The following is a 22,469-nucleotide window of genomic DNA, read 5'->3' on the forward strand; positions in this document are numbered from 1 at the left end:
TTAAGGGGGGGTAGTACAGAAAAGAGAGAGTACACTCAGCCATTTAGGGAGACAATGGTATTATTTTATCCCATAACATCCTTATGAATTTAGACCTTTATCACTCAAAAATTGTGTTAATTGTGAGGGTAAGTAAAACAAATATGAAGCTTCTTTATACTTAATTAGACTTCTGCAGGGGAATTTTAAAAGGAAATAGGTCCCTATTTGAAGGACCTTTGGTCTAAGAAGCAAAAATTGCTTCCTTTTCTTTTGTGTCATCTTGGACACATCAGGAAAGTTCCTAACCTGCAAATTCAAAAAAAGTTCTGAACAATATCTGACAAAAAGCTTCAACACCCAGTCTTTATCAGGTTCCAAAACAAAAGCCACAATCATTGTTGCTGGTGAGGCTTGAACTGAATCTGACGTCTCTAATATTTCAGAAATATTTAAAGGTGCTGTAAAGGACTCTTCCAACAATTCCTCTGCTGGCTCTTGAATCTCCTCCTTTGCTGACCCAACCACTTTAGCTTCTTGTGGCTCTTTCACTAGAGACAGATAGAACGCATGCGTGAGAGGAGGTATAGTTTCCTCTGCTACTTTTAAAATTTCCGTTAAGTATCTCTTGAACATTTCTTTTGGGGATATATATGGCAATTTAAGGAAGTTCACAAAGCGTAAATTCTTTCCTTTAAGCGTATTCTCAATATTCTCCAGTTTAGTCAACAGGAATAAATTATCTTTTATCAAAGAATCCTGCAAAAGCTTATTTGAGGTCACTGTGGTCTTAACCTCTTCATGCTGCTGCGAGGTAGTTTTAGCAGTACTTTCCAACATCTGAATACGCAATTCATGCTCATTTGATCTCTCAATCAGAGGATTGAGCTAGGTAGATATTAAATTCCCACTAGCCTTCAATTGCTACCCAAAGAGAATCTAGAGTTACCTGGTTGGGTTTAGCAAGATGAAACCGCGAGCCTGTAGATAGAGGGGTAGATGAGCTCCTTACATTCATCTCCAAACGCTCTCCCATGGGTGAGTTGCTGGGTCCCTCGTCGTATCCCAACGGGGCGACGTCTACACTCTCTCCTCCCAGGAAAGAACTCACAGCCTGGCTTCTCAAACCACCTGCAACTTTGGCTGGCAGCGCTGTCAGATTCACTTCCGGGTTTCTGAGTGTAGCAGGGTTCACCGGTGCCTCTCTCGGCATCGGGGACAACGATGTATCCAAGTCCGTCAGGGGAACCGGTACTTCATCTAAGGTTCCCTGCCGACGCGACTCCTCTCCCGATGAATGACTCCCCTGAACCACATGGGCATCCATTGGGCCAGTCAAAGAGAGTTCCGGAACAGCATCAGGGTAGGTCTTTTCCCTCGCATGCCTTTTCCTGGCACTATGGGGCATTTTTTCCATTAAGTTTCAAGAAATTTGCTGAGGAAAATTACCACTGCGTTCAGAGCTGCAGTGCCAGCGCCATCTTGGATCCCCAACATACAGTTAATTTTAATTTAATAATCCAGTGTTGTAGTTCTATATCTGGAGTCATCATCTTCATAGTAAAAATGAAGAATGGAAGGAACTTAAGCCTTCTGGCCACATAACTCCTACTGCATTCATTGGGAAACAGGTTACACCTCAGACATCCCTTTCAGATCTCCCATTGCAGCCAGAATGTTGCCTCAGTGTAGTAACTTGTAAAGTAATACCAATAACATACTGTTTTGGAAAAAGAAAAATAATAACAACACTTCTTCCTGGTGGGTCCACAATTGGGCTGCTCTGTTGAGGCTGATCTCTAAAACCGTGAATGGGAAACAAGTTCTAAATACCATTGCCCACGGATCATTCTGGAATGCACATAATTGGATGCCAAAAATAGCTGCAGTTATATTCCTCAGAAATGCTAAACTGGACCCCTTGTTTTGCTCTTTCCAAAAATATAGTAAATGCCTAATGACAGGACCATAAAGCTTTAGGGGGCCTATGCATTAAAACCTGTGCTAAGAAAATTGCAACCTGCATGCAGTAAACAGTTTAGCATGAGTGCTAAAATAGTTCTTAATGGGTGATGCACTGAATATTTTTGTGTGCCTGCTAAAAAGTTAGCTTTATAGTGAGCTTGCAAGAATAGCATGCATCAGTTCTGTATCTCCTGGCACAAAGCTTGAGGGGTTTCCATGGCCAGTCACCCCTTTACTCCTAACACCCCTAAGATCAATGGGCTGCTGTCCCCCAGCTCTCATCCCTGACACTATGCACAAGGTTCCTATATGCTCCAATGACCCTTCTACCCCATTAACCCCAAGTGCAAGAGAATTGCATGGCCTAATAATACTCCACCCTCTCCCTACTCGAAGATCAAGAGGCCGCTGTGACCCCATCTCCTCCTGACACCATGCAAGGGTCCTCTGAGTCTGCTGTGCTTCAATGATCTCCCCTCCCACCGCTGGCTCCAAGTTCAAAGGTTTTACATTACCTGATCATCCCCCCTCAACCCCCTACTTGCAAAGATTCAGGGGCCTGCATACCTCAATCCCTCCTGGTCCTTCCCAGCCTCTCCAGGTGCAGCCCTCCCCCTGCCACTTCTCTTTTCAATCATGGCAAAGGTAGATGGGAACAGGAGCGAACACAACTCCTTCCTACCCCTCTGCCACTGACTTCCAAAACAGTGCCAGCTGACCTTTCAGGCGCCTTTCCTGCATCTATGTGTGTGGAGAATAAAGAGCAAAGAATTCAATCAGTGTCGTTTTGGAAGTGATGAGTAATTTTTCCTATAGACTTGGCATCAATTCTCAAAAGGAAAGTGTGCACAAGGGAAAATTGCCTAAGGAAGGAACATGTACCGAGTTTGGCACCTGCTTCTTCTGCAATTACTTTCCCCAGCCAAAACAACATGCGTGCTTTTACCTGCATACAAATCGAAGGATTTTCAAAGAGCCCTTTTACCCAGATAAATATGCATTTACATGCTTATATGGTTTATGAAAATTGCCCTCATTCTGATGGTTTGGCCCATTCATCTTCATCTTTATCCCAAGATGTGTGCGCAATGTTTCTAGTGTGCACACCACTTTGAATGCATAAACTGCTTTTATTGCAAAAAAATAAATAATAATTTTCACCTTTGTAGTTAGAGTTCTTGGCAACCCTAGCTTCTTATTTACCACTAAGGAGAGAATTTTGGCAAATACATTAATGAATTGCCAATTGGTAATCAAATAGAAGAGAACATTAAACCAAACCTCTGGCTTGCAGTACAGATTGACTTGTAATGTTGTGAAGACAGAAAGTGTTGGCACGACACACCCTCTGACCCTCTGCAGTTGAGTATGCAGTTACTGACTTATGTGGTTTTACTCGTTTGGATGCTTTCTGTCCTTTCAAGATTCTGACACTTTTGAAAACAGGTCTTAACAGCCTTTTATTTACAGCCCAGCTCATACCATATCTGCAATTTTTTTTCCCTAATTTGCAACATTTTTTCTTCTCCCCCCTAGTAGTAATTGCCAAGTATGTTTGCTTAACTACAGGTTCAGAGGAGATCTGAATTAGATGTGCTGTCTACTCTGTGAAAAGTTAAGGATTACAAGGCATTATATTCAACATTAGGGCTGTTACATTTCCACCTTTCCTTCCTGTCCACCCAGTGTTGTGAAGCCTGCAGGTATAATCGCTTTGCTGCTTGACTGTATAAAATAAAAATGCATTTTCAGTACAAAAGGACCAATCTTCTAAACACTTACTTAAAGAGGAGTTACATTTTAGCAGGGGTTTTACCTAACGTGTGTGTGATAAAGTCATATGGCCCTGTGGAATGCAGTAAGCTAATGGGTTGCAAATCAAGCAGGAGTGTCTGCTAAAGCAAATAAACACCCTGAAAATGTGAGTTAACCTGAAAATCCGCACTAATGCAGAAAAGTGCTTTAAAAAGTGAATTAAAACAGGAATAAAGAGGTAAGTGGTGGAAGTTGGAAGGTGTGTGCCCAAAATGGCCTTGCATGCAAGATTGGCACTGGGCATCCATTCCTGACTTAGATACAACCTCACATGAATGAACATTTGGGCAAGGCATGCCTAATTAATCTCTGGGATGGGCACATACAATTGAACTATGCATCCCTGCATGTGCACTAATGAGTGCAAACCGTTTGGCTGTAGATGCCGTCCTAAGAGAGCTTATCTTTTCATTTCACTTGGCATGCCTTGCCCAAATGGCCTTGCATGCGAGGTTGTGCCCAAGACAGGATTCTTAGCCAGTGCACACTGTTCAGATGTAGGTGACTATCCCAGAGAGCTTGCGCTGGAAATTTAACCCCGTCCTGGGTCAGAGGTGGAGCACTACACTGGACACAGTAATAGATAACACTGGCCGCTAGAAATATGATTTTACTCCACTTCAGACCCAAGAGTTCAAATTCCAACATAAACTCCCTGGGGCAGGCACCAGTCACAGGTTTTTCTGCTTTTCCTGAAAGGCTGAACAGTACATCACAGCTCCAAAGTGCCCAGCCCAAAGAGCTTATGTTTTATTCAGCTAGCCTTTGGTACCTTCTCAGAGATAGATGCCTGAGCTTACACTTTGATTTTTCTTGCTGTTCTCTGACAAAATCACCTTGGAAGTGAGAATGTTCCCAAAAGAGGTGATGCAAAATACCATTCTTGCAGGCATTGCCATTTTGGCAAGGCATGGCAAGTAAAATCAAAATATAAGCTCTCTGGGGCAGGCAGCTACAGCTAGCCAAACAAAATGTAGGCTTTCTGGAATGGTCACCTACAGATGAACAAAAGGCCAAAATCAGGATGCATAGCACCAGTGCACTGTTCAGCTAAGGTGCCCACCCAGAGAGTGTTCACAGGAAATTAAACTGGATATGAGGTAAAGTAAACTCACATTTCTGGTGGCTGAAATTATTCCTTTGCTGTGTGTAATATGGTAGAGCAGCTAGATCCTATCACATTGGCAGATAAATAGAAAAAAATAGCTTTCAGAAATGTGAGTTAAGTTCTTCTCCTGCTCTGATCCAGGAGTTAAATTTCCAGCATTTAAGAAAATGTGCCTTAACCTGTCTGCCCTTTAATGTAGCCCCCTGCTTTGCTGAGAAATAGCTAATGCCTTCTTTCGCATGAGATTTGCATACACTGGGCTAATTTTAGTGCTGGATTTTACTCCTGTTTTAGTGCACATTTTTTCAGAATTAAAAACATGGTTAAATGCCAGGGTTATCTTACCATGGAAAAACGAGGAAAAATGTACACTAAAACAAGAGTAAAATCCTGCACTAATGTCAATGTATCTTACATGAGCACCATAGAAAGTGTTTCAATAGCTTTTTGGGGGGGGAAGCAGGGGAGGCAGGATTGTGTTATTCCCATCGTTGTTCTTCAGAATTCCTTGCCTGTGGCATTAGAAAGGGCTGTAGAAAAAATATCATCGTGACCTTGCAAGCAAAGCAGAATTCCTTCAAATGCAGTATATAACCAAGTAAAAAGAATGCTGTAGCTCAGCACTCATTCCAGTATCTGTAGATCTCTGGACACAGCCCTCTTGAGTAGAGGCACAAAACAGTCACAGCAATCTGATTCTAGGCAGGGAGTGGCACGCATTCCTGCAGTACCTTTTATCCTAAAAATAAAAGAAAGAAAGAAAGAAATCCGGGGCTGATTAATCTCCAGGCTTTTAAAATTCTAAAACACAAAAACATAGCATATGACAGCAGATAAAGACTACAAGGCCCTTCTAGTCTTCCCAATCCAAATCCAGTACTGCAGAGCCTACCTGATGCCTTATATCATCATATCTGTGCTTGCCCCAAGTGTAATTCCTCCATGTCCACTTACCATGTAATATTGTTCCTTTTGTCTCTGAGGGTTCTGACTTAGCCTCCAAATCTGCTGCTGGGGTCCTTGTCCTCCTGGGGGACCCACTGTCAACTCCCAATCTGCCATAAGTGTCCCTGTTGTGCTGCGAGAGGGATTTCTTTTACTTAGGTTTATATGTCAACTAGGTGCATGGTTCGCAGTTATTTCAGCTGAGCTAAGCCCATGACTATTGTAGTTATTGACTTTTGCCCAGTGTAGAAGAAATATCACCTCTCAGCCAAAAGGACAAAACTCAGTTAGCAACATGGAAAGAAAATAAGTACAAGCTCTTCCATCTTGCAGGCACCCAAGGTTTTAACCACCTCCTCCTTGTCATGCAGGGTGAGAATCTGTTTGCTTGATAGGAATGATTTTCAGTATATTTCCCAAACAAATTCTTCTTTCAGGCAGAATTCTGCAATTTAGGTGTGAAGAGTAGCAAATCTGAAAGCCCTTTGTGCTGCGTCGTTGTTGACACAACCTCAAAGGCAAACCCACATGACCTACGCCAGAAGCTGGCAAATGCACCCTGTAGCTGGACAGTCTGGAGTTTCACCTATACCAGCCACCTCCTCTGCAGGTTGAGCCTTTGGGTCCTAGTGGTTGGCGGGGCTTACAGTAGGGAGGTCCCTAGGGCAGTGAAGATAATTAGAGTCCAAAGGCACACGTGGGCCAGGACAGGCAGCAGACTAACGAAGTCAGAGAGAGGCCAAGGTTGGGGCAGGGAACTAGCAAGAGTTATCAGGTCCAGGCAGCAGGCAATCATGGTCAGGTCCAGGCAAGGGGTCAAGATCTGGCGAGTCAAGCCAAGGCTGGAAGAAGACACACTGAAGAAACAGCACAAGATTGAAAGGACAAGGCAAGGCAGGACAAGACAAGGCTTGAAGGCAAGGCTGGATGAAGCAAGGCTGGAGAGGACAAGGCTGGAGAGGACAAGGCTGGAATCAGAAATGTAGGAGAAGAGGCACCAGGAAATGAAAGCAACACATTCTGCAAGGCAGGAGAACCATTACTGAGGCAAAATAATGCTGCAGGGCCTTTGTTTTTAATAGCCTGGTCAGGAGGCATTATTCAGTGTTTCCTACTGCAGGGCCTATATTATGTGCACACGTGCGCACGTGCCTAAAGGAAGCGGTGGCTTGGCGGTGTCAGCAGTAGTCAGCAGTGTGCAGTGACAGCAGCGTTCTTCCACAACAGGAGGACTCCAATAGCATCAGTCAGCAGTGGGAATGAGTGCGGGACAGTCCTGTGAGCTGCAAAATATAACCTTACCCCTCCAAAGCCCTTACCCCATCTTCTGGGCTTGGGTTTCCTGGGGTATCTCCTATGGAATTCATATATAAGTTGGGGGGCTTGCAAATTGGAGGCTGGTTCCCAAGAATTCTTCTCAGGTGCATAGTTCTTCCAGGAGATAAGATACTGCAGCTGGTTTTGGACTCTTCAGGAAGCTAAAATCTCTTGGACCTCAAATTGAGTGTCCTCTTCCATAGAACTTCGGTGGTCTGTTCAACCAAGAGAGAATAGCAGGTTTCAGCAGTGAGATATGAAAAACATAGTGAATACATATAGATGCCAATAACTTGAGTTTGTTAGCCACAGGGCCCAATTGTAGTTCAGTGGGGAATGGACCCATGAATCACAGCATGAACTTCAGAGATGGCATCTTCAATCACAGATTTTTAATAGTGAATCAGGCCCCTAGTTTGGTTCAGAAGGCATTTCTCTCATTCTGTGTCTGAATCAGGCCCTAAGCTTCCCGGGTGAAGTTGAGGCACTGGGCAGCATTTCTCATCTGCATGTTTTTTAAAACACTCTGCTGCTTGCTCGAGGAGACGGTGTGTCTTCTGCCACAATTCCTGAAGTTCTTGTCCCAGCAAGTTAGCTGCTGGGCTAGAGTCAGAGATCGGAATAGGTCTGGGCATATGGAGGATGTACCCAAACACAATGTAGAAAGGTGATGATCCTGTAGATCTGTTCACATAGTTATTATGGGAGAATTCGGCCCATGGGAGGAGGGAGGACAATTATCCTGTCATTGGTTGTCGTAGGCTTGTAGAAAAGCCTTGAGACTGATTTACCCACTGGGGTTGTCCATTGCTCTGAGGGTGGTAAACTGAGGTGAAATCCAATGTAATTCCAAACTTCCTGCACAAGCCTTTTCAGTAGCAGGCTGTGAATTGAACTCCTCAGTCTGAGAGGATGTGAAGAGGTAGCCTGTGCAGACTGAAGATGTGATGGATAAAATGTTTAGCCAGTTCAGGCACGTATGGGAGGCCCAGAAGGGGTATGAAATGAGCCATCTTAGAAAATCTATTCATATGGTGGTGTTGCCGCCAGAGAGGGGAAGGTCAGTGATGAAGTCTGTGGCCAAATGGGTCCAGGGTTCCATGGAGGCTGATAGCGACTGCAACAATCCCCAAGGTCATGCTCACACTCTTTTATTCATGGCACACGAGGGGCTAGATTCTATGTAACACTTCATGTCGATCTTCATCTGAGGCCATCAGTAGTGTTGGATGATTAATTCCAAGGTTCGGGTGATACCTGGGTGTCCCGCAAAGTGGGAGAAATGAGCCCACTGAAAAACCTTCTGTCATAGGCACTGGGGAATCAAAGTCTTCCCAGGAGGAGCTGTAAATATGGCAGCAACCACATTCTTTGCAAGGAGACAATATGCCATGGGGATTTCAGAGAGCCCTCAGTATCAAAGGAACATGAAAGGGCATCATCTCATTGGTTCTTCTCAGTGGAACAGTACCGCAACTCAAATGCAAACTGATTAAACAACAATGATCAGCGAGCTTGCCAGAGGTTCCATCTCTGCACTTGCACTAGATGCTCTAGGTTCTTGTGATCCATATAGATAGTTACTGGGTATTTGGCTCTTTTCAGCAGGTTTCACCATTCTTGGATGCTAGCAATTCACGATCCCTAATGGTATAATTCTTCTCTGCCGGGAAGAATTTCTTTAAAAAGTAGAAAGAGGACACACATCTACCTCCAGGATGAATGGCTTGAATGAATGAGAGTGGTGTAGGCATGGATCAAGAGTGAACTCTTCCTTGAGACATTCGAAAGCTTGGATAGCATCCATGGTCCAGTTCTTGATGACCAAGTCCTTTTTAGTTAGGGTTGTGAGTAAGGCCACCAGGGAGGGGTAATCATGGATAAATTACCTATAGTAATTTGCTTACCTTGGGAAGCGTCTTAAGGCCTTGCACCGGGGCCGCTCCAGTATGGCTTGTAATTTATTTGAGTCCATACAGAGGCCTTAATGAGAGATAATATAACCCAAGAAGAGAAGTTCATCCTCTTCTAAGGTACACTTCTCTAATTTGGTGTAGAGGTGGTGCTCATGGAGTCTCTGGAGGACCTGTTTCACATGATGTTGGTGCTCCGACAATGACTTTGAGAAGGCTAGAATATCATCCAGGTAAACTACCGTATGGGAGTAGCGCCGGTCCCGGAAGATCTCATTTACTATAAGTTGGAAGACTGCAGGGGCGTTGCACAACCCGAAGAGCATCACTAGCTATTCATAGTTTCCGTCATGAGTGTTAAAAGCGGTCTTCCATGTATCGCTCTCTTGGATTCTGATCAAGCTGTATGCCTCATGAAGGTCCAGCTTGATAAATATTTGTGCACCACAAAGGCGGTCAAAGAGCTTGGAGATCAAGGGAAGAGGATAGTGATTCTTCTTGGTAATAGAGTTAAGACCATGATAAATAATGCAGGGATGTAACAACCTGTCATTCTTTCCTACAAAAAAAGAATCCAGCCCCTGCAGGTGAGGATTAAGTGTGAATGAAGCCCCTGTCCAAGTTCTCTTTCAGGAGCAGAGAGGGGGTACACTCTACCTCTGGGTGGAACTTTGCTGGGAACCAAGTCTATGGCACAATTGTAGGAACAATGAGGTGGTAGGACCTCAGCTTGCTGTTTGCTGAAAACATTTGTGAATCTGGTATATTGTGGGAGCTCTAAGGAACTGCCCAAACCATAGGCATCACAGGGGAGACTTTGGCAAGGCATTGCTCATGACAGCTAGAACCCCATCTGGTGATTTGCAATGTTGTGCAATTGATGTAGGGCTGATATAGCTGAACCACAGCAGACCCAAGATAACTGCATTGACTGTCTTGGGCAATACATAGAGACATCTGAGCTCCAAGCAGAATCACTGTTTGCATGGTCAGAGATACTGTGGCTCTTGTGACATGTCTGAGCAAAGTTTCTCGGTAAACAGAGGAGATCGAGAAGGGGGTGCCTCTCACTCTCCAGACCAGTCTTCTCCTAAGGAGACCCTTTCATTCCATGTGGTACCCAAAGCCATGAATCCTGTTATCCTGAGCCTGCCTTGGCTTCAACAGCATCAATCAGTGATAGATTAGAGTTCCTTGGAACTGGCTCATTGGGATCCTACTTGTGCTACCACCTGTCTCACTATTATTCAACCCCCACCTGACCTAACAAGACACTAGGGATGTGAATCGTTTTTTGACGATTTAAAATATCGTCCGATATATTTTAAATCGTCAAAAATCGTACATCGGGGGAAGGGGGAGGGCAGGAAAACCGGCACACTAAAACATCCCTAAAACCCACCCCGACCCTTTAAAATAAATCCCCCACCCTCCCGAACCCCCCCAAAATGTCTTAAATTACCTGGGGTCCAGTGGGGGGTCCCATTGTGATCTTCCACTCTTGGGCCACGGGTGCGTTGATAGAAATGGCGCCGGCGCCATTTTGCTTCCTGTCCCCCGACGTCACGAGCGTAGGAGATCACTCCCCGGACCCCCGCTGGACCCCCAGGGACTTTTGGCCAGCTTGGGGGGGCCTCCTGACCCCCACAAGACTTGCCAAAAGTCCAGCGGGGGTCTGGGAACGACCTCCTGCACTCGAATCGTGTTGCCGTACAGCTGGCGCCATTTTGCAATATGGCTGGCGCCATTTTGTCCCTGGGGGTCCAGCGGGGGTCCGGGAGCGATCTCCTACGCTCGTGACGTCGGGGGACAGGAAGCAAAATGGCACCGGCGCCATTTCTATCAACGCACCCGTTGCCCGAGAGTGGAAGATCACAACGGGACCCTCCCACTGGACCCCAGGTAATTTAAGACATTTTGGGGGGGTTCGGGAGGGTGGGGGATTTATTTTAAAGGGTCGGGGTGGGTTTTAGGGATGTTTTAGTGTGCCGGTTTTCCCACCCTCCCCCAATTTACGATTTACACGATATTTAAAAAAACAAAACCGCGACGATCCGATTCCCTCCCCCTCCCCAGCCGAAATCGATCGTTAAGACGATCGATGACACGATTCACATCTCTACAAGCCACTACCATACCACGACTGCCATTACAGTATCCCGAGTATGCCGACGTATTCTCCAAGCAATGGGCTGAAACCCTGTCCCCACACTGGTCCTATGACTGTGCTATAGATCTTCTGACTGAGAAGATACCCCCATGGGAAAGGGTATATTCTTTTTTGGTCCCAGAGAAAGAGCTAGGAGTCAATATATTAAAGAGAACTTGGAAAGGGGCTTTATCCAGCCTTCTTCCTCCCCGGTGGGTTCAGGCTTCTTCTTTGTGGACAAGAAGGATGGGTCCCTCAGACCTTGTATTAGTAACAGGGGCCAAAATGCATCTGTGAGCTTTTTGCAATTTAATTTTTATTAGATATTTCATTAGCATTAAATGGAATAACAATAAGGAACACAAACAAACTGAGGAAAAAAGAAGAGAATCTCTTCAATGTAACAAATAATATACCTGTTTCAGTCCATATTAAATGGGGGGGGGGGGGGGGAATCAAACACATTAAATACAAATAATACAAGTTGGAGTATACTGCTTCATTTTACCCAAACCCTCCAACCAGCTGTCTTATCTCTAATAAATATTTTGAGGTGTAAAGGGTCAGAGAACAAAAATCTCTTTCCTTGAAAGGAAACCAAACATTTACATGGATATCTAAGAAAAAAATTAGCACCCATCTCTCTTTTTTTTTTAAACTGTAAAAATTGCTTCCGACAAGCTTGCGTTACGCTGGAAACATCAGGAAAACATTAATATGCTGACTATAGAACAACCTCTCTTTATAAGTGCAAAATTTCCAAAAGATAAGATTCATATCCTGCTCTAGTGCAAAGGAAACAAGAACAGTAGCTCTAAGAAGTCAGAGAGATTAGAACTCTCTACCACTAGGGAGTCCACGACTCCTTTATCCTCTGTTGCTACACTTCTGCCTTTGTTATCTACCAACAACCAAACCTCAGTTCCCCCTTCAAAGGATCATCAACTACTAGCCATCAAGGGAACACCCTGATGTGTGGTTATGTGCAGTAGCTAAATGTGAAATAACCACTCTGTGATTATCTCTTTGTATGGCCACTGTCTTTATTCTCAAAATAATTTTTCTGTAATTTTTCTTTTTTTGATTATCCATTTGTTACGTTCAGAGGTGTGGACCCTTGGTCCGGCGATGTCCGTGTAGGCCACCGCCGGTAGGCGAGGCTGGTCCTCGGGATTGCAGGTAGGGTTGAAGAAGGTCTGGATGCAGGCGCCTCCTGCCGGTCGTGTTGTCCAGATAGCTGGCGCCTCCAGCAGGTCGGGTAAGCAGTTGCTGACGCCTTCAGCAGGTCAAAGAGCCAACCCCGAGGATCTCTCAGAAGCCCAGCCAGGACCCAGGATCTAGAGGGTACTGCAGACAGTCCAGTGATCAAGAACCAGGAAGTCCCGCAGCCAGTCCAGAGGTCGAGAGCCAGAGAGTTCCGCAGCCAGTCCAGGGGTTGAGATCCAGAGAGTATCGTAGCCGATCCGGAGGTCAAGAGCCAGAGAGTACTGCAGCCAATCCAGGGGTCGAGAGCCAGAAGATACGTCAGCCGGTCCAGGAATCAAGCACAGAGGGAACAAGCAGGAACCAGGAGCAGAGACAAACTCAGGAGCCAAGAAGCCAAGGCAAGGTCTGAGGGTTCAGACCCTGCCTTAAATGGTCACCAGCCGGTCTGAGACAGCAGGAAGGGATCACCCAACTTCCTGTGTGTGTTTCTTTAAATCCAGGCCAGAGCCACCCGCGCGGCCCTAGCAGACATCAGGGGGCAGAGCTTAGCCACGCGGGGAAGGACGCCGTGGCCATCTTAGAGCAGCAGCGGCAGCTGCCGCTGAAGGAACCCCCGACGCCAGCCTCAGCGACAGCGGTCAGTCTGGGTACTGGGGTGAGTGGCCGGTCCCGGTCGTGGCTTGCTGCGGCCGGTAGTCATAACACCATTTCTATTTCATACCTGGTCCTTGATTTTCACTCTCCCTGGCGGTGAACTCCATCTCTTAGAATGCCCGTGCTTCTTTTCGTCAATCCTTACCGATCTCTGTAATGTGGGTCAAACCCCACCCAACTGTTGTTGCTTTCCCATGAGTCAAAGCCGCCTGTCCGACATTGGCCGTGTTTCAACAAATACTTGTCTGCTTCAGGAACCTCGGATAGTTTTTACTTTAGCCACTTCATAGTTTCAAGGGCTCTGGAACACACTTCTTAAAAATATAACAAATATCACTACTGTTTTTCAGTGTTACCTTTGACTAAAAAACAAACTTATACCACATACAAGGTTCTTTTTTTACTTACATTTTTTTCTTTCAAATAATTCTTCCGTGTGACACCTTTACTGTGTCGTTCGGCGTCCTGCTTTGTCCTCCCTGCTTTTAAACTTCCTTGGACCAATCACCACGATCTGATTCAGAGCGAGGTTGCACTCACCCGAATTAAACTGAAACTTTAATAATACCTATTCTCATCCGGGATCCAAGATCCCAATGAAATCCTGATTTTGAATGTCTTGTGACCCTATATCACAAGTTCTTTCTTTACGTTCAAAACATGGCCTGATTGAGAACTGCAAAACTTACTGTCTGTGTTGAATATACTATTTTTCAAGTTTTGCAGTTCTCAAACAAATTACCATAGACAGTTTATACCTGGATATTCTACCATTGCAATGACACTTACTGCCTTAGCCAAGAAAGGCACGGATACTCAGTGCTGATCCACAAAAGCCATTGACACCTTTCAGACTCTCAAACTAACATTCCCCCAAGGACCTTGGGGGAATGTTAGTTTGAGAGTCTGAAAGGCACCCAGATCCAGACCGACCCTTCATCCTAGAGGTGGATGCCTCTACCCTTGGGGTTGGGGCTGTCCTCAGCCAGCATACTAACCAAGGGTCCCTCCTGCCTTGCTCCTTCTTCTCCAAAAAGTTTTCTCCAGCAGAGGCGAATTACATGATTGGGGATTGAGAACTCCTTGTGGTAAAACTAGCACTGGAAGAGTGGAGGCATCTCTTTGAAGGGGAAAAACCATATCACCGATCTCAAAAACCTGGAGTACCTACAACAGGCACAACAGCTCAATCCTGGACAGATCCATTGGTCCCTTTTCTTCCGTTAGTTTGACTTCAAGCCCTGCTACCATCCTGCAGCTAAAAATCAGAGAACCGTCAGATTGGCGTGGGGAGGAGGTTTTCGGGCATCGGACGAGCAACAACATTTATTTATTTATTTTATTTATTTAAAATCTTTTATATACCGTCGTTAAGTTATTTACCATCACCACAGTTTACAAGAAGGCACAGATAGTAACATTAAGTATATAAATAAAAAAAAAACCATTATAGAAATGCCAAAACAGTAATTCGGTAACAATGTGTATTCTAATATATAATTATATAATGAGTTTGTCTTGTCCTTTCACTACATGTGTCAAAGTTTAACTTACATGTAGGTCTCTCTTGCATTTCAGATTCTATCTAAGATTAACAGTGAGATATTGGATAAAAATGACTACTAAGCACACAATCACAAAGTGCTGAGTGTTGATTTTATGATGCTTGCCTTTACTTATAGCGGATTTGCTTGAAATAGAATTGTTAAAAAAAAAGTTTAAAGAAATAATTCCTGAGGAAGGCATCGTGCAGAAACTTGTACAAGTCGACATCGTTACCATTCAAAATCTTGGACACTCAGAAAATTACATTTTCAAGAAAAGAAAACAACTTAACAAGCTAAGTAAAAAAGAAAAAAAATGTTTTACTGACAGGGGATAATAATCAGGAGGCGAGTGCGCACTAGTAAAATAAATTAAAAAGTAATAAAAAAAACTTTTTACCAGTATCAAACACATTTTATTGCTATATTCTTCAATAAAAAATACTTTGTTAGTAAATGGAGGTAGGGGGAGTGAGTTAATGATTAAAAAATCGAAGTGCTAAGAGGCAACATGGAGAGTGCCCGATTAGTAAAATATGAAACACCACCCTTCCTCACAATAATTAAGTGGTTACAAAAATTTGGTAGTAAAAAAATATATACGGCAATAACATTTGATTAAGGAGATATATATATACCAGGTGATTTCTTGGGATTAGTTCAATTGATTAAAACCTGGGCAAGTGATCTTTAATTAAGCTAAAAATCAGACAGAAGATTTACCAGAGCTCCTGTAACACATAGATCTGGCAAGGTACTATAGTTTTGCTTTTCTTAGGGAAAGCCATAGGGAAGTCCCAGCATGCAATGGGATAAAACCAGGGCTGGATCAACGTGTCCTGAAAATCTGGAGCCAGTTGGAAGTCTGACCTTGGGGGCTTTTATAGATGCTGCCAGTCCCTGAGGAGTCCTGGACCCTTTTGTCTACTGATTTCATCATGGACCTCCCTCTCTCTCATGACTCCATCACGATATGGGTTGTGGTGGATAGATTCTCTGAGATGGCAATTTCATTCCACTCCTGGGATTGCCCTCTGTTCTTGAATTAGCCCGGCATTTTGTGCAACATGTCTTCCTCCTTCATGAGCTACCCTCTCACATACTCTCTCCGATTGAGGTGTCCATTTCATGGCCCAAAACTGGAAGGGGCTCTGCAAAAATTTTTGAATTAAGATGGATTTTACCACAGTTTATCATCCACAAAGAAATGGGCAAACTGAGAAAACTAATCAAGTCCTCAAGACTTTCCTCCTCAGGCTATATGTCAATTACAGGCAAGATGATTGAGCTCTTTTTCTTCCAGGGGCAGAGTTCTCACATAACAACAATGTACGCACTTCCAGTGGCTCAACACTATTTCAAGATGTCTATGGCAAACATCCCTGAGTGCCTTTTCCTCTTCCTCTGACCTGTCCAGCAACCCGTGTTACATCCCAAGAGCTCCATGACATCTGGCAAAGGACCAATCTGTTGCTTACCAAGGCAGCAGCTCGATCCAAAAAGCAAGCAGATAGGAAGTGCAGAACATAAGAACATAAGAAAATGCCATACTGGGTCAGACCAAGGGTCCATCAAGCCCAGCATCCTGTTTCCAAAAGTGGCCAATCCAGGCCATAAGAACCTGGCAAGTACCCAAAAACTAAGTCTATTCCATGTAACCATTGCTAATGGCAGTGGCTATTCTCTAAGTGAACTTAATAGCAGGTAATAGACTTCTCCTCCAAGAACTTATCCAATCCTTTTTTAAACACAGCTATAACTGCACTAACCACATTCTCTGGCAACAAATTCCAGAGTTTAATTGTGCGTTGAGTAAAAAATAACTTTCTCCGATTAGTTTTAAATGTGCCCCATGCTAACTTCATGGAGTGCCCCCTAGTCTTTCTACTATCCGAAAGAGTAAATAACCGATTCACATCTACCCGTTCTAGACCTCTCATGATTTTAAACACCTCTATCATATCCCCCCTCAGTCGTCTCTTCTCCAAGCTGAAAAGTCCTAACCTCTTTAATCTTTCCTCATAGGGGAGTTGTTCCATTCCCCTTATCATTTTGGTAGCCCTTCTCTGTACCTTCTCCATCGCAATTTTATCTTTTTTGAGATGCGGCGACCAGAATTGTACACAGTATTCAAGGTGTTGTCTCACCATGGAGCGATACAGAGGCATTATGACATTTTCCGTTTTATTCACCATTCCTTTTCTAATAATTCCCAACATTCTGTTTGCTTTTTTGACTGCCGCAGCACACTGCACCGACGATTTCAATGTGTTATCCACTATGACACCTAGATCTCTTTCTTGGGTTGTAGCACCTAATATGGAACCCAACATTGTGTAATTATAGCATGGGTTATTTTTCCTATATGCATCACCTTGCACTTATCCACATTAAATTTCATCTGCCATTTGGATGCCCAATTTTCCAGTCTCACAAGGTCTTCCTGCAATTTATCACAATCTGCTTGTGATTTAACTACTCTGAACAATTTTGTGTCATCTGCAAATTTGATTATCTCACTCGTCGTATTTCTTTCCAGATCATTTATAAATATATTGAACAGTAAGGGTCCCAATACAGATCCCTGAGGCACTCCACTGTCCACTCCCTTCCACTGAGAAAATTGTCCATTTAATCCTACTCTGTTTCCTGTCTTTTAGCCAGTTTGCAATCCACGAAAGGACATCGCCACCTATCCCATGACTTTTTACTTTTCCTAGAAGCCTCCCTTATTTAATTTGGGCCACCTGATATGCTTAAGCACACAGAATTTCCACCTCAAAATACCCTCCATCAGGCTGGTGCTCCAGTTCATTGGTCCTTTCCCATTGCTGCAACAAGTGGGCCCTGTGACCTATCGAATCAAGCTGCCACCCACTCTACATATACATACACAATGAATTCCACATATCTCTCTTGAAACTACTGACCCTTTTCTGACCTTTTCGACAACCACCTAGACCCATGGAAACAACCTCCGAGGAGTACACCAGTTTTGAGATACAAGAAATTCTGGATGCCTGCAGACGTTGAAACAAACTGGAATATCTCATAACTTGGTAGAACTATGGACCAGAAGAGAACTCCTGGGAGCTAGTGGCCAACCTTCAAGCCCTGCTGTTAGTAAAATAGTTCCATCGTCACTTTCCCCAGAAGCCAAGGCCCAGAACCTTGAGGAGGAGCTTAAGAAGAGGGGTACTATTATGTTTGGCCAGTCTACGGATGGCCCCACAACTGGCCTGTAGCCTCTGGCAGTTAATTGTAGTGTTGCAGAGTGCTGCAATCAGCCTTTGCCATGCTGCTGTCACTGCCTCTGGCCTTCTCATCTCTGGCCTCACCATCTCCAGATCTGTCTGGACACTACTGTCACCTTGAGCTTCAGGATCAGGTACTTTTTTTTCCTTATTTTTAGGGTAACACCTTTGCACCATGGGCCAGATTTTCAAAGGCTACGTCCGTAACCTGAGAAAATTTGTCCCTGCGCGCGCCGAGCAAGCCCCAGGACGCGCGTATGTTCCGGGGCTTTCAAAAGTGGGTGGTCCGGGGGCACGACGGTGGTCCGGGGGTGTGTTCGGGTCAGGGGGTGGGTCCAGGGCGTGTCCTGAGCCCTCCTCCGTTCCGGCCGTGCTGGAGGTTTGCGTGCTGGCAACTGGCCAGCATGCGCAAGATACGCCTGCCAGAGAAATAAAATAAGGTGGCGGGGGATTTAGGTAGGGCTGGGGGATGGGTTAGATAGGGGAAGGGAGTAGAAGGTGGGGGGGGGGCTGGAAAAAAAGTTCCCTCCAAGGCCGCTCCGAAATCGGAGCGGCCTTGGAGGGAACAGGGAAAGCCATCGGGGCTCCCCTCGGGCTCAGCGCGCACAAGGTGCACATGTGTGCACCCCCTTGTGCGCGCTGAGCCCAGATTTTATAACATGCATGCAGCAGCGCACGCATGTTATAAGATCGGGCGTAGATTTGTTTGCACCAGGTTGCGCGAACAAATCTATGCCCGCGCATACGTTTTAAAATCTGCCCCTAAGAGTTTTGCTTTCTCCAACGAGCCTGAGTATCCTAGGGCCCAAGTGCTCACTGAGGGTTAGGGAAGAGGAGTGCTATCTCTTATTCAGAGAACATGGATGGACTATTAAACGTCTTATGGTGGAATGGATCTGGGTCTATTCCTGGGGAGGAGAAAGAGGAGAAAATGTGTGGAACCCATCCGCTGAAAACCATATCTACATCTTAAAGATGTTAAAGAGAGAGGACTATGGAGGTACCCCATTCAGGGGTACCTCCATAGTCCTCTCTTTACAGGGAAGTAAGGAGAAAGAGTAAGACTTCCAAACTACTGGACTACGGTGTGAAAAATTGGACTTTACTTAAGTATAATTAAATTAGAACAAGATTATCCTCCACCAAATGCTGGGGGGGAGCTCTGAAACTACACCATTATTAAAAGAATCAATTGACTCTAGTAGCATCATATATTTAATAGGACTTGATCTGAAGATTATTTGACATCATTAGCATAAGAATATAAGAAATTGCCATGCTGGGTCAGACCAAGGGTTCATCAAGACCAGCATCCTGTTTCCAACAGAGGCCAAAACCAGGACACAAGAACCTGGCAGTTACCCAAACACTAAGAAGATCCCATGCTAATGATGCAATTAATAGCAGTGGCTATTCCCTAAGTAAACTTGATTAATAGCCGTTAATGGACTTCTTCTCCAAGAACTTATCCAAATCTTTTTTGAACCCAGCTACACTAACTGCACTAACAACATCCTCTGGCAACAAATTCCAGAGCTTTATTGTGCATTGAGTGAAAAGGAATTTTCTCCGATTAGTCTTAAATGTGCTACTTGCTAACTTCATGGAATGCCCCCTAGTCCTTCTATTATTCGAAAGTGTAAATAACCGAGTCACATCTACAGCAAGGGTTATTTTTCCCTATATGCAACACCTTGCACTTGTCCACATTAAATTTCATTTGCCATTTGGATGCCCAATTTTCCAGTCTTGCAAGGTCCTCCTGTAATGTATCACAGTCAGGTTGTGATTTAACTACTCTGAATAATTTTGTGTCATCCACAAATTTGATAACCTCACTCGTCATATTCTTTTCCAGATCATTTATATATATATTGAAAAGCACCGGTCCAAGTACAGATCCCTGAGGCACTCCACTGTTTACCCTTTTCCACTGAGAAAATTGACCATTTAATCCTACTCTATGTTTCCTGTCTTTTAACCAGTTTGTAATCCACGAAAGGACATCGCCTATCCCATGACTTTTTAGTTTTCTTAGAAGCCTCTCATGAGGGACTTTGTCAAACACCTTCTGAAAATCCAAATACACTACATCTACCGGTTCATCTTTATCCACATGTTTATTAACCCCTTCAAAAAAATGAAGCAGATTTGTTAGGCAAGACTTCCCTTGGGTAAATCCATGTTGACTGTGTTCCATTAAACCATGTCTTTCTAAATGTTTTGAGAAGAGAAGAAATGAAAGAAGTGTGTTTGTATGTCTGAGATTATGCATTGAGCAAGCTATTAAATAATCAGGTCAGTAGAAGGACAAGAAAAGTATGGAGGTTTTAACCTATCATCAATATTTCTGTTTCTATGCAGGAATAAAGGTCAACAAATACATTGTAGGTGAGACCTTTGCACTAGACTCGATATATTTGTGACCAGCTTCAGACAGCTGTGCTTCCTTTATCAGATCCATGCCAAATGAGTCAGGAATTACAGGTTGTATTATAATGGTTTTAGAATGGCATTTGTTTTCAACCACACTACTCCATTTCTATATATTAGTGCAGAAAGTACACTTCATATCTAATATCTTCATGACTCAAATTCTTTTACGCAATCTATTATGTTTAAAAGAATTTCAGAACTGAATACCTAATCTCAATCCTTTCATGGGTGTAGCTCATATCTTACACACACAAAATGCAAAACATTTGCACGTTTACTGAGAATTTTGCAGTCTTGTTAAATATATAGAAATTAATAGTAGTAACATAGCAATGACGGCAGAAAAGGACCAAATGATCCATCCAGTTTGTCCAGCAAGTTTCTTAAGATAGTATCTGCTCGATGTGAAGGTTACCCCCATGTTTCTCTTAAGGGTAGTAAGTAACTGCTGCTTCATGCAATTATCCCCAAGCCTTAAGATAAGGGTAGTAATACTAATATTTACAATCACAACCAGCTACTGCCAAACCCATAAAAAAATTAGTGCTAGCAACATTTTTACTGAGGGATGAGCCTTCTTGAAAATTCAGACAATGCTGCTTGATGTGCTTTGCTTTTGGACTTGGCTGTAGAAGCAGTGCTGTAATGTTTTACCCTTATGTTTGCATAGCAGTAGTAGTAAAAGCCTGTCCAAGGATGGGGAAATACTGTGAAGTGTAAAGCGCACAATTGAGATGTATGGTAGTACAGTGATACCTCGGTTCTCGAACATAATTTGTTCCAGGAGGACGGTCGAGAACCAAATTGTTCGAGAACTGAAGCAATGAAACCCAATAGGAAATAATGGAAACTGGATTAATTCGTTCCAAGCCCCAGAAAATGCCTATTTACTGGCCTAATTTGTATATAATATGTAGAAAAACATGAGTCTCAACAAGAAATAAAACATTGGCAGCCTTTATAACAGCTTTATTCTTAAGGAAAGTAGAGATGGTTGATTTTGGCACGCCATACTCAGCAGACAGATCCGAAACACGTGTGCCCTGTTCATATTTGGCAATGATTTCTTTCTTCAGCTCAATAGTTGTTCTCACAGCTTTCCGCTTACCTTTGTCTGCATTACCACTTCTGGCTTTCTTTGGACCCATGTCTAAGGGTTAAATTCAGTGTAAAGCGTGACTCTCTCCACAAAGCGTGACTCTCTCTCTGCACTCACACTGATGACGCAAGCAAGGCGCGCTGGGCCGAATGAACGCCATTCGGCTCAACTCGGCTCATCTCGGAAGTTCGAGTTCCAAATATTTGTTCGGATTCCAAGACAAAAGTTTCTCGAATCTCCTGGTCGAATACCGATTTGGTCGAAAGTCAAGGCGTTCGAGAACCGAGGTATCACTGTATAGTGCACGCTGAGCTCAAGTGTACTATGTGGTAGCAGAATGAGGATTCAACAATTTAGAGAGAGAAGGGGGCAGAAAATTTCCATATGTGGTGGTAGAGAATGGATTGGACAATGAGAGAGAGAGCCAGAGCTACAGGGGGAGAGAGGAGGAGCTTGATTTCCATACAGAAAGAGGCGGAGCTGGAGAGTACAGGGAGAAAGGGGGCGGAGTTCAATGTACATACTAATGATGTAGGCATTATAGTTAGATGTTTGCAATTTATTTAAATTAGAACCTGTGCACTAGCACATGCACCAAATGCACCAAATGGTAAGGAAAGAATTCGGCTTTAGATAGCTCCTAGGAGAAAAGTAAATACAATACAGCCCCCCGTAACCCACCCCCCTCTACCCCCTGCCACACCCCTGTGACCTCCCCCGACCCACCCTCCCCACCCTTACTCCCCCCCCCCCCACCCAACCCACCCCCTCCACACACCAGGCTCTATACTTCAATGTAACTCAAGTTAAAATGTACAGCCTCTTTCTCAAAAGCTAAGTTAAAATGTACAGCCTATGTTAATTGCTCATTAAGTTACCTTATAACCTGCTATAACCATTGTAAATAAGTTTCTATATATATACCCTGCTTTATATATATACCCTGCTTTATACACTATAGTTCCTCTTTAACCGCTATACGGTTACGTTCCTCTTTTTTCTCAGCTGCTATCCTTCCTCCTTACCTTCTCCCCCCTCTCCCCCCCCCTTTTTTTCAATCCTGCTCCATCACCCACCCCCTGTTT

This window comes from Rhinatrema bivittatum, chromosome 3 (assembly GCF_901001135.1).
Source record: "Rhinatrema bivittatum chromosome 3, aRhiBiv1.1, whole genome shotgun sequence".
Taxonomy (NCBI): domain Eukaryota; kingdom Metazoa; phylum Chordata; class Amphibia; order Gymnophiona; family Rhinatrematidae; genus Rhinatrema; species Rhinatrema bivittatum.